The following is a 13,772-nucleotide window of genomic DNA, read 5'->3' as shown; positions in this document are numbered from 1 at the left end:
TTGCTGAATTAGGTCCTAAATGTCCATTTATCCCATATTAGAGACCCTAGATAGTGGGGGCCCAAGTGGAAACTTAGCATAGGGTCCTCCAGCTTAAGGTTACAACACTGACCAGGTAATTGGGGTGTGTGAACACCATATATAATCACGGGCGAACTTGCCAAGCTTTCCAGTAGGAGAATGCTTCTGCACACACCGATGGTTTTTATCCTTTAGGGCAGAGACACACTGCCGTATTTCTCATGCGAGAATCGCATTGTAAACCTCGTACTGGCTATCGGCTCTCCTGACCTGAGCTTGACAGCTGCGTAGTAATCCATCACGCTGTCTTGCTCAGGTCAGCAGAGGTGCCAGGCAAGTCCGTGCAGTGTGATGTAATTCTCGCACGAGAAATACGGCAGTGTGTCTCTGCCCTTAGAGTCTTTTTGGTCATTTCTTTAGTTGACAGCCAATACTTTTTCAAACATTTTTCCCATCTGTTTTTTAATAGTTTTTTTTCTGGTAATTTTTATTTTTCATTCAACAATGAAGAAACTGGTAGCACTTTCTGAAGTGAAAACACTCAAAAAGATAGAGTGTCGTCAGAGCCTTCCCATTGACTTGTAAAGAACAGAGCATCGTATGAGCTTTCCTATTGACTTGTGAATTACAGAGCGTCATCTGAGCCTTCCTATTAAGGCCGGCGTCACACTTGGCGTAAGACAATACGGAACGTATTATACGTCCGTACTACGGCCGTAATACGGAGAAATGTTCCCAAAATATTGATCCGTAGTCAGGGTGTGTCAGCGTATTTTGCGCATGGCATCCTCCGTATGTAATCCGTATGGCATCCGTACTGCGATATTTTCTCGCAGGCTTGCAAAACCGACATCTAATGGATTTATGTGCTCAAATGTTCGGGAAAACATATATACAGTATATATATATATATGTCATTGAGACACACATATATACAGTTAGGTCCATATATATTTGGACAGAGACAACATTATTCTAATTTTGGTTCTAGACATTACCACAATAAATTTTAAACAAAACGATTCAGATGCAGTTGAAGTTCAGACTTTCAGCTTTCATTTGAGGGTATCCACATTAAAATTGGATGAAGGGTTTAGGAGTTTCAGCTCCTTAATATGTGCCACCCTGTTTTTAAAGGGACCAAAAGTAATTGGATAGATTAAATAATTGTAAATAAAATGTTCATTTCTAGTACTTGGTTGAAAATCCTTTGATGGCAATGACTGCCTGAAGTCTTGAACTCATAGACATCACCAGACGCTGTGTTTCCTCCTTTTTGATGCTCTGCCAGGCCTTCACTGCAGTGGTTTTCAGTTGCTGTTTGTTTATGGGCCTTTCTGTCTGAAGTTTAGTCTATAACAAGTGAAATGCATGCTCAATTGGGTTCAGATCAGGTGACTGACTTAGCCATTCAAGAATATTCCACTTCTTTGCTTTAATAAACTCCTGAGTTGCTTTGGCTTTATGTTTTGGGTCATTGTCCATCTGTAGTATGAAACGACGACCAATCAGTTTGGCTGCATTTGGCTGGATCTGAGCACACAGTATGGCTCTGAATACCTCAGAATTCATTCGGCTGCTTCTGTCCTGTGTCACATCATCAATAAACACTAGTGACCCAGTGCCACTGGCAGCCATGCATGCCCAAGCCATCACATTGCCTCTGCAGTGTTTTACAGATGATGTGGTATGCTTTGGATCATGAGCTGGACCACGCCTTCACCATACTTTTCTCTTTCCATCATTCTGGTAGAGGTTGATCTTGGTTTCATCTGTCCAAAGAATGTTCTTCCAGAACTGTGCTGGCTTTTTTAGATGTTTTTTAGCAAAGTCCAGTATAGCCTTTTTATTCTTGATGCTTATGAGTGGCTTGCACCGTGCAGTGAACCCTCTGTATTTACTTTCATGCAGTCTTCTCTTTATGATAGATTTGGATATTGATACGCCGACCTCCTGGAGAGTGCTGTTCACTTGGTTGGCTGTTGTGAAGGGGTTTCTCTTCACCATGGAGATTATTCTGCGATCATCCACCGCTGTTGTCTTCCGTGGGCACCCAGGTCTTTTTGCATTGATGAGTTCACCAGTGCTTTCTTTCTTTCTCAGGATGTACCAAACTGTAGATTTTGCCACTCCTAATATTGTAGCAATTTTTCAGATGTTTTTTTTTTCTGTTTTCGCAGCTTAAGGATGGCTTGTTTCACCTGCATGGAGAGCTCCTTTGACCGCATGTTTACTTCACAGCAAAACCTTCCAAATGCAAGCACCACACCTCAAATCAACTCCAGGCCTTTTATCTGCTTAATTCAGAATGACATAATGAAGGGATTGCCCACACCTGTCCATGAAATAGCCTTGGAGTCAATTGTCCAATTACTTTTGGTCCCTTTAAAAACAGGGTGGCACATGTTAAGGAGCGGAAGCTCCTAAACCCTTCATCCAATTTTAATGTGGATACCCTCAAATGAAAGCTGAAAGTCTGAACTTCAACTGCATCTGAATTGTTTTGTTTAAAATTCATTGTGGTAATGTCTATAACCAAAATTAGAAAAAGGTTGTCTCTGTCCAAATATATATGGACCTAACTGTATATTCTGTATTTATATTTACTTCAGCGCGATATCTGTGAAAAGCCGGTAATTCAATTGCCGGCTTTTAATTTCTCCTTCCCAAACCCGACAGGATATGAGACATGGTTTACATACAGTAAACCATCTCATATCCCCGTTTTTTTTGCATATTCCACACTACTAATGTTAGTAGTGTGTATGTGCAAAATTTCAGCGCTGTAGCTGCTAAAATAAAGGGTTAAATGGCGGAAAAAATTGGCATGGGCTCCCGCGCAATTTTCTCCGCCAGAGCGGTAAAGCCAGTGACTGACGGCAGATATTAATAGCCAGGAGAGGGTCCATGGTTATTGGCCCCCCCTGGCTAAAAACATCTGCCCCCAGCCACCCCAGAAAAGGCACATCTGGAAGATGCGCCTATTCTGGCACTTGGCCACTCTCTTCCCACTCCCTGTAGCGGTGGGATATGGGGTAATGAAGGGTTAATGCCACCTTGCTATTGTAAGGTGACATTAAGCCAGATTAATAATGGAGAGGCGTCAATTATGACACCTATCCATTATTAATCCAATTGTTTGAAAGGGTTAAAAAACACACACACGTTATTAAAAAGTCTTTTAATGAAAGAAACAAACAGGTTGTTTTAAAATAATTTATTGCTCTCTCAATCCATCAGCAACACCCTCGCTTGGCAAAATAATAAACACACAATATACATACCTTCTGATGTCCTATCACGTCCCACGAGGTAATCCATCTGAAGGGGTTAACTAATATTACAGGCATGAGCTGCGCTAAACCACTCGCTCGTGCCTGTAATCCCCGGGTGCTGAAAGGAAAGCAGTGATCTATACTTACATTCAGTCGCGGTGATGCGCCCCTGCTGGATGTTCTCATGAACTGCAGCCTGGGAACTTTTTCCCACGCTCCAGGTCATTTGAGGACATCCACCAGGGGGCGCATCACCGCGACTGAAGGAAATGTAGGTCAATGACCTACATTTCCTTCATTCGCCGGGGAATTACAAGCACGAGCACAGCTGCATTTGCAGGGCTCCTGCTTGTAAATTATTAGCTGTATGTAAACCATGTCTCATATCCTGTCGGGTTTGTGCAGGAGAAATGAAAAGCCGGCAATTGAATTACCGACTTTTCACTAACAGCGCTGCGTATTTCTCGCAAGTCACACTGCTGGTCCGTGTGGAATCCGTATTTTTCTCGCCCCCATAGACTTTCATTGGCGTATTATTTGCGCAATACGCTGACAAACGCAGCATGCTGCGATTTTGTACGGCCGTAGAACGCCATATGTTAAGGATCCGTAATATACGGCTGATAGGACGAGACCCATTGAGAATCATTGTGCCGTATGTTATGCGAGTATTACGCACGTAGTTTCTGCGCTCTTACGTCCGTAAAACACGCATGTGTGACCCCGGCCTAACTTGTAAAGAACAGAGCGTCGTCTGAGCCTTCACTGTGACTTGTAAAAAAGAGAGTGTGGTCTGAGTGAAAACGCCTGAAGGGACCTCTTACTCCTTTTAGCCCTTGTTGTCTTTGGAAAGCTGAGGTAGTTAAAAGGCGCTCAAAAGCCTGAATATAAAGGTCACCTTGCTGTCACATAGAAACGCAGATGGTCTTTAGAGCCTTTTCTGAGCGTCTTCTCTGGGGGGTTTCAGGGAGAACTCACCTGAAAAAGCTCTCATGTGTGCACAATGCACATATTCATATGGAAGAGCGAGAAAGCGTCTCTTATCACGTGATCTCAGTGTGCCCCCTGGTGGTGAGGTTGTGTAAGCACACATAAACAAGTGCATGTGTACGGAAGAAAGGAGCTCTCCATAGCAGAGACGCGGGTCCGGACAGAACGAGCTCCGTTTCCTCTCACGTCGCTCATGACTGACAGCTCACACCACACACGGAGCCGCCTCTCTTTACATTTGAAAGCCCCGCTGCGTGTCTGTCCTGCGCGGATTCCGTGAGCGGTCACGTGGTACACGGCTATGTCGGTCATATGACTGATATGACGTCATTAAGGTCCTTGTCCTGAATGGTCGGCAGCCAGTGCAGACCGGAGCCGGGGACAGCTGTAAGTACCGGGCGCCAGGTATATCGTATCGCCTTTGCCTTGTATCGCGACAGTAGTGCAGCTTACTGTAAACACTCAGTGCTGCGGCATGCATCGTGACATCTCTGTGGCCAGCACAGTAGGAGTACTAGTACTGAGTGTATGTGTATATACAGATAGTCATGTCATGATGTCTTTCGGGCTGCTCCTGCCAGGTACCCAGTCATCGCGCCATACTGCCGACTTGTCAGGCCCATTGTTCTGGAACGTCATGTTCTCGGCAGCACGTCCCCTGTTCACACTGCAGCATGTGCTGCCGACAACATTCATTTTTAGACGGGTTGATGCTCGCCCCCAGCATGCTTTCGCGGTCGCCCCGTGGTTGCCTGCCCAGTTAGGCTACTTTCACACTAGCGTTTTTTGGCATCCGTCGCAATGCGTCGTTTTGGTGAAAAAACGCGTCCTGCAAAAGTGCTTGTAGGATGCGTTTTTTCTCCATTGACTTGCATTAGCGACGCATTGCCACACGTCGCATCTGTTGTGTGACGGATGCGTCGTGTTGCGTCGGACCGTCGGCACAAAAAAACGCTACATGTAACTTTTTTTGTGCCGACGGTCCGCCATTTCCGACCGCGCATGCGTGGCCGGAACTCCGCCCCCACCTCCCCGCACCTCACAATGGGGCAGCGGATGCGTGGAAAAATGCATCCGCTGCCCCCGTTGTGCGGCGCAAACAACGCTAGCGTCAGTACGTCGGCCCGACGCACTGCGACGTGCCGAGTACGACGCTAGTGTGAAAGTAGCCTTAGGCCTCTTTCACATTTCCGTCTTATGGCCTACGTCGCAATGCGTCGTTTTGGAGAAAAAACGCATCCTGCAAAGTTGCCCGCAGGATGCGTCTTTTCTCCATAGACTTGCATTAGCGACACACTGCGATGGATTGCCACACGTCACATCCGTCGTGCAACGGATGCGTTGTGATTTTGCAGCCCGTCGTGATGAAAAAATATTCAATATAATCTTTTTTCATCCGTCGGAACCGCCATTTCCGACCGCACATGTGGTGGCCGGAACTTCGCCCCCTTCTCCCCGGGACTCATAATGGGCAGCGGATGCGTCAAAAAACTGCATCCGCTGCCCACGTTGTGCACTATTTGCACAACGTACGTCGGGCCGACGGTTTGCGACGGCCCCGTACCGACAGAAATGTGAAAGAGGCCTTAGCCTGGCCAATAGTCCACAAACTGTCGCACATCACAGTGGTCTGCACTTTTGGGGTGAGGGAAATCTATGTTTTTTGCCGTGATGCAGGATTGAAAATGTATGCAGATTTGATAAAAACTACATCAAGAAGCCCAATAAGTGACACATTGCTGGAATCAGGGTATCTGCCCCTACATCATATTGCTCTCAGATTACATAGCTAAAACTGGTGATAGATTCCCTTTAAAGGGGTTGACCGCTACTAGGACAATCTTCTTAAACTTAATCCCCGATAAAATAAATAAACCTTTACTCCCGTCCCGGCTCTGATGCCGCGGTGTCGGCACTCGTGGTCCTGGGGCTGTGATGCGGTGTAACACTGGATCCCCGGCGCCCAGTCAGCGCTGGCGTTACTGTCTCCGCCTCCTGTCAAATTGAACATGAAGACTCGGCCAAGATCAGCTGCAGCCCGGACTTGTCTGAAGGTGGAGACAGTGAAGCCAGCGCTGATTGGGTGCCGGGGATCACGGGTCATTCCACCGCATCACAGCCCCGGGACCGCGAGTGCCGACACCGGGAGGGGAGTATAGGCTTTATTATTTTATCAGGGCCGAACAATTAGTTTAAGAAGGGGTTGTCCTAGTAGTGGAAAACCCCTTTAAGGCTACATTCCTACGTTTCATTTTTTGGAACAAATTGAATAGTGTGATACACGGATCCATTTACGTGACTGATTCAGATAGAAGCAGAGGACCCCAGGATTACTATAGGGTTCTGGGGTTATGTGTGCGTTTATAGAATGGAAGAATTGTGCATTATACAGAACTTGTTCTTTTCTTCTAAAACCTGATGCAAAACATAATCGAGGCAGACCCCATAATATTCAGTGAGGTCCCTCTGCTTTCTATATTACAAGGGGATTGAGAGTCGGCTCTATGAGCTGCTTATTAGGAGCAGATTCTGTTCTGGATAAACGTACAACCAAATATAATTGTATACGATCCGACTTGTTCTGCGGTGCCCTGGCTGCCCATTCCTGCCATGACATGTACAGGTGCTTCTCACAAAATTAGAATATCATCAAAAAGTTAATTTATTTCAGTTCTTGAATACAAAATGTGAAACTCATATATTATATAGAGTCATTACAAAAGAGGGATCTATTTCAAGTGTTTATTCCTGTTAATGGTGATGATTATGGCTTACAGCCAATGAAAACCAAAAGTCATTATCTCAGAAAATTAGAATAATTAACAAAAAATGATGGCAGGATACCAGTGATTTGCACTAAGATTACCTACCTCCGAAAGGAGTGGGATAATCGGATAATTTAGGATGTATTGAGAAAATGAGGTAGATATGTAACCAGAAGGTATCTATAAGGGTCAAGGACAGTATTACAGTTAAGGCCAAACTGATTAAAAGGATACCTTAGTGTAGGCTCTCACTAAAACCTGCTAATATTCACTGTTAACTCGTATACATATGTTATTTTTAGATATGAATTCAAGGTATTAAAGCCTGATGGGCATAGTTGTCAGTATAAGTCCTCAATACACCAAAGAGGATTCAGTCAACAATTGGAATCAAAGTTTGTTACCTTTCCCCTGTTTGGTGAGGTTGCCGTTCGATCATATATAGGCAGGGAGTGGAGAATCCTCGTGGGGTCCACATGGTTCCAGAAGATGGCTTGCGGCAACTGGTTAGTTGATCTAATATATCACTGTCCTGGCTGGTGACAGGCACTCCATGCTGCTCTTCTCCGTCGGTGGTCCAGGTGGACCATCCCTGACGAAGGAAATTGCATTTGGGTCATTCCATATCAAGTGGACCAGTTTTAAAAATCGTCCCCACTCGACCTTCTCCGATTTTGCTGAAAATTTATAAGGATGTACATGTATGTTTGAAAAGAGGTTCTGTAAATTTTTAGGGCCAGATCTCAAATACATTGGGCACTGTTGACCTTTCACTGGAGGTTCCACCAAGCCTGCGGCTTCAGCTAAGAGGATTTTGCAAACTTTGGCACATAGCCATTAGAGTTCTATACTGGCTATGATGCTGAAATTTGGCATACTAGCTCAACTTTTGCTGCTAAACACGATAAAATTATTACCGGCTATGACAAAACAATATTTTGGCCGCAATTTTGTGTCAAAGTAGCTTGAAAAACGCGTCACATAAAATTTATGCCAAACTTTGCCCATATATAACTCAAGACCAAAAACCAATAGTAACTGGTGCTTTGCCCTGTACACCAACCATCTACACCATCTACATGACTTTGCATTGCTGCAATATCACGGTCAAAGCATATGTATTTGTGGAAATATTCACACCCACATATGACGAAAAACTTAAAAAAACCGAATTTTACCTATTTCTCCAGTCACCTTCCACGACAGCAGTATCGGAGGATGTCTCCCCGCCCTAATAGGGGACAGGAACAGGAAGAGGTTAAATACCCTCCCCTTCCTGCACCCACCAGTGTTTTTTCCTGTCCCCTATGGGGCAAGAAGAGGTTTTCCGATAGTGCTGCCGTGGCCGGCGAACGGGAGTGCTGGTTACCTGTCAGCCGGGCAGTCGCGGTCGGGAGCTCCGCTCTCCTCCTCTCCCAGACTGCTCCCATCTCCGCGGTTTCCGCGCGACTTGGGACCTCCGCCCGCTCTCCCTGCACCACTTTCGAGTGGTAAAGCAGAGCGGTGTAGTGCTCCGGGGTCCTCCTGCAGCTCCACGGCTTCCTCCTCTCTCACACGCTGCTGCGGGCTGGCGCGCGCGCACCGGAAGTGCCGCGCTCCGGGACTTCCGTTTTTTTCGAACGGAGAATTGGCGCGCACCGGCCGGCATTCTGCGCCTAGGAACAGCAGCGGCGACTGGGGCGGGTGTCTGGGACCCCCCCCAGGGACACTTGGAGAGGAGGAGCACCAAACTCGCTGGAATCTCGGTAAGACTATTTATTCCTGACTGGGGAGCCCTCCTAGTGAGACATCTGTCTATGACTGTATCTCTGACGGTATGGACGGTGACAAACCCTCTCACTCTGCCGCTGCAGAGCCCAGCGCGCACCCCTCTACTGTAAGTAGTGGGATGATGTCCCTTGCTGTCCATGTTTCCTTTAAAAGTTTAAGCGGCTCAGTCTACCTTCTCTCTCGTTCCAGGGAGACAAGGTCACTGGTACTAGGAAGCCCAGCCGCAAATGTGGTGCTTGTTCAGCCAAGCTCCCCTCAGCATACACAAAGAAGCTCTGCCAACCATGCACAGACGAGGTGCTGCGTAGCGAACAGCCTTCTTTAATGGATAGCATTAGAACCCTCATCAGGGAGGAGGTTCAGTCCTCTATGGCAAACTTCTCTCGAGCCCCGACTCCGCAGCCTCCCCCTCCTAAAAAGAGGAGATTGGGCCGGGTAGCCTCAGACTCTGACTCAGGCGAGATACATACCTCGGGTTCAGAATATAGCTGGGAAAAAGAGGGTTCTACTTCCACTTCTGCTCCCAAATCCGATAGCAGAAAATACCTCTTCTCCTCTGAGGATTTGGAAGAATTGATCTCCATGGTGAGAGGCACCATGGGGGTAGAGGAGGAGACAGAGGACCACTCCGTGCAGGATGAGATGTTTGGGGGGGGTAAAAGGATTCCCCATACATGAAAACATCGAGAACCTTATTCTCCAGGAGTGGAGCCTGCCAGAGAAGGGACTGAACACCGCATCTGAGTTTAAAAACCGTTTTCCCCTGGAGGGAGATTGATCTTTATTTGATATGCCCAAAGTGGATGTTCAGGTGTCAAGGGTAACCAAGAAGACGGCCCTACCCTTCGAAGATGCCTCCCAACTGAAAGATCCTATGGATCGTAAAACAGAGAGCTTACTGAGGAAATCTTGGGACACCTCAACCAACTTATTGAAATCCAACGTGGCCTCAACATGTGTGGCCAGATCGTTGTTTCTTTGGCTTCGTACCTTAGAGAACCACCTCGTACAAGGTACATCCAGGGAGGACATCCTTAATTCTCTCCCCTTGCTCCAAAAAGCAACCGGATTCCTTGCGGACGCTTCCGCGGAATCAGTCCGAGTGGCCGCTAGATCCGCTGTCCTTACAAACTCAGCTAGGAGGGCCCTGTGGCTTAAGTCTTGGGGAGGAGACATTACCTCAAAGTCTAAACTTTGTGGTATTCCTTTCCAGGGCCATCATGTCTTTGGACCAGCCTTGGACGACATCCTGGACAAGGCGTCAGACAAAAAGAAGGCCCTTCCAGAACAAAGGATCCCGAGGAAGCGGTTTTTTCGTCCCCCTCGTGAACAACCAACCCAACAGAACTATAGGGGAAAAGGCAAAACGGGGCGATGGAGCTACCCCAAAGGGGGGAAAACCAGAAACATCATGGTTCCCCAGCCCCAGCAGTCCTCTGAAAAACAATGACTGCTCCCAGGTCGGGGGTCGACTCTCGGATTTTCTCTCCAGGTGGCAGGAGATCACCAGGGATCAGTGGGTCCTGCGTACCATACGGGACGGCCTAAAATTGGAATTCGAGAGTCCTCCCCCTTACCATCTAATGATCACTTCCCCACAATCTCCAAAACTTCAGGAGGCTCTGAGAGCGGATATTCTAAACCTGCTCCGGGAAAAAGTAATTTCCCATGTACCTCATCGGGAAAGAGGAGAAGGCCATTACTCCCATCTCTTTCTGGTGAAGAAACCCTCAGGGAAACACCGTATCATCGTAAACCTGAAACCCCTAAATCAGGTGATAAGATATCGAAGATTCAAGATGGAATCTATCAGATCAGCAATCCCGTTGATTGGACGGAACTGGGTAATGGCCACGTTGGACCTGAGGGACGCATATTACCATGTGCCAATACATCCAGACCACAGGAGGTTCCTCAGGTTCGCCATTTCCCAGAACAATCGGATCAGCCATTACCAGTTCAATGTCCTTCCGTTCGGAATATCATCTGCCCCACGGGTCTTCACCAAGATCATGCTGGAAGTGATAATCTTTATCCGACAACAGGGGTCTGCGTCATTCCATACTTGGACGACTTCCTCCTCATAGCACCGTCAGCTTCTCGCCTCAATCAGGACGTGACAAAGGTTCTCAACATCTTAACGTCTCTCGGGTGGATTCTGAATCTGGAAAAATCAGATCTCCAACCATCTCCACAGAAGAAATTTCTGGGAATTCTTCTGGACTCAGAGAAGAGAATGTCCTTCTTACCCAGGGACCGTCGGATCGATCTTATCCACAAGATCTCCAGATTCAGAGTCCAGAAATTCCCAACTCTAAGGGACTCTATGTCAATCCTGGGTTCTCTAACATCATGTATCCAGGCAGTTCCCTGGGCACAGGCCCATACAAGGACTCTACAATCTCATATCCTGGCCTATTCAAGAGGACACCAGATGGCTCTATCCAGGAAGATCCCTCTTCCCACTCATGTAAGATCCTCCCTTTCATGGTGGCAGAACCCCCGAAACCTACAGCGGGGAGTCAGCTGGGATCAGACCCCTCTCCGAGTCCTTACAACAGACGCAAGTCAGAGAGGTTGGGGTGCTGTGATCGAGAAATCCCACTTTCAGGGGTTGTGGTCCCCAGATATGAGACGCAGCTCCTCAAATCTGAGAGAATTAAAAGCAGTGGAGGAGGCGCTAAAAGCTTCATCGGCCCTCATCCAGGTCACCATGTACGGGTGATGTCCGACAATATGACCACTGTCGCCTACCTCCGACACCAAGGGGGCACGAGATACTCAAGCCTGAAGTTAACTGCTGGAAGGATTTTTTCCTGGGCAGAGAAACACCTTCTGTCCATCTCTGCAGTACATATAAAGGGACTGGACAACTCCCAGGCAGATTACCTCAGCAGGAGGGATTTTCATCTGGGGGAATGGTCCCTAAACCAGGAGGTGTTCATGTCCTTGGTCCAGAAGTGGGGAACCCCGGAGGTGGACCTGTTCGCCAGCAGACAGAATACAAAGACAGACAACTTTTTCTCCCTAAACACCTCAAACGAGACTCGGGGACTGGACGCATTCTCCCATCCTTGGGAATTTACCCTAGCATATGCCTTCCCGCCGATTCCGCTACTATCCAGAACATTGCAGAAAATCCAGATAGATCAAGTCTCAACCATCCTGATAGCCCCATGGTGGCCAGGAAGAAGCTGGTTCAACGCGTTAATAGACATGTGCCTGGAAGGTCCAATCCTACTTCCCCAGAGACGCGACCTGCTTCAACAGGGCCCTCTATTTCATCCAGACCTACACAAGCTGAAGTTAGCAGCCTGGTTTCTGAGCCCGAAATCCTGAAAGCCAGGGGGCTTTCTCAAGACGTGATTGAAACCCTACAAAAAAGTAGGAAACCGATAACCAATGCCATCTATGGGAAAATATGGAAGAAATTTTCTTCATGGTGTTCTCCGAACAAACCAGATCCATTTAACCCGAAGATTGCTCAGATCCTTCAATTTCTTCAGAATGGCTTGGATTTGGGACTCTCACCAAGTACCCTAAAAGTCCAAGTGTCGGCACTCGGATCTTTCTTTGACCAAGATCTGGCAAATCACCGATGGATCAAACGGTTTATAGCTTCGGCAACAAGAATCCGTCCAAGACGTCTCATCCACACCCCTCCGTGGGACTTGAATCTGGTCCTAAAGAGTCTAACCGGTGACCCGTTTGAACCCCTTTCAGCCTCCAACTTGAAAATCTTGACCCTAAAAACGGTCTTTTTGGTGGCTATCACTACCGCCAGGCGCATAGGGGAGATACAGGCTTTATCAATCCGAGAGCCATTCCTGACCGTAACTATGGACAGCATAATCCTGAGATTAGACCCTTCCTTTATGCCTAAAGTGGTCTCTGAATTCCATAGAAATCAGGAAATTATCTTACCCTCTTTCTGTCCGAATCCATCTAACCCAAAAGAGGAAGTCTTTCATACCCTGGACGTCCGCAGAGTAGTCCTATTCTACCTTCAACAAACAGAAAGTTGGAGGGTAGATCAGAATCTATTCGTCCAGTGGTCAGGACGAAATAAAGGCAAGAAGGCAGCCAAAAGTACAATAGCAAATTGGATTAAACAGGCCATTAGCCTTGCCTACTCATCCCAGAACCTGACTCCTCCAGCTTCTCTAAAAACACACTTCACCCGTGCAGTCTCAACTTCCTGGGCAGAGAGGGGTAGCGCATCTTCGGAGCAGATTTGCAGAGCCGCCACCTGGTCGTCAGTTCATACTTTCACCAGGCACTACAGGCTCAACTTCAACAGGGACCTATCGTTTGGCAGACGAGTTCTCCAGGCTGTTGTCCCTCCCTAAAGAAATTAGCGGTTGGTATTGCTCCGATACTGCTGTCGTGGAAGGTGACTGGAGAAAATAGAATTAGAACTTACCGGTAATTCTCTTTCTAGGAACCTTACACGACAGCACTAATTTCCCTCCCTATCTGATTTATGTATTAAATATTTCCTGCACTTAAGTTGTAACTAAACATGCTACTGTGTCCAGAAAAAAACACTGGTGGGTGCAGGAAGGGGAGGGTATTTAACCTCTTCCTGTTCCTGTCCCCTATTAGGGCGGGGAGACATCCTCCGATACTGCTGTCGTGGAAGGTTCCTAGAAAGAGAATTACCGGTAAGTTCTAATTCTATTTTTTAGGTCAAATTTCTCAAAAAGGGTACCCCTAAAATATATTAATTCTGATATCATTAGAAAGAGCACATTTTTCTCTACAAGGATCATTGTTTTTTTTTTTTTGGAGTCTCTCAGTTTAAGAAATGAAAAATTCCACTGAACATGGTGTTATTTATTAATACGCAATGAATGGTAACTGCACTATTCAAACCCTTGCGTTGGTCCATGGTGGTTATACCACAACCAATTCCCTAAGAATTGGTATTATAATCCTATTAAGAATTGTA

General features: G+C 46.8%; 1 protein-coding gene across 1 annotated transcript in view; it reads left to right on the top strand.

The window, feature by feature from the left end:
• The first annotated feature begins 4,414 nt into the window (after positions 1–4,414).
• The window catches only part of ASMTL (acetylserotonin O-methyltransferase like), a 114,271-nt gene continuing 104,913 nt past the window's right edge, over positions 4,415–13,772 (top strand). Inside the window, exon 1 of the mRNA XM_077294677.1 lies at positions 4,415–4,673. The gene's annotated coding sequence lies outside the window, so the exon portion shown is untranslated. The remainder of the gene's footprint in view (positions 4,674–13,772) is intronic.

Source organism: Ranitomeya variabilis, chromosome 3 (assembly GCF_051348905.1).
Source record: "Ranitomeya variabilis isolate aRanVar5 chromosome 3, aRanVar5.hap1, whole genome shotgun sequence".
Lineage (NCBI taxonomy): Eukaryota > Metazoa > Chordata > Amphibia > Anura > Dendrobatidae > Ranitomeya > Ranitomeya variabilis.
Note: the sequence above shows the minus strand (reverse complement) of the source record. Positions and strands in the feature narration are given on the sequence as shown.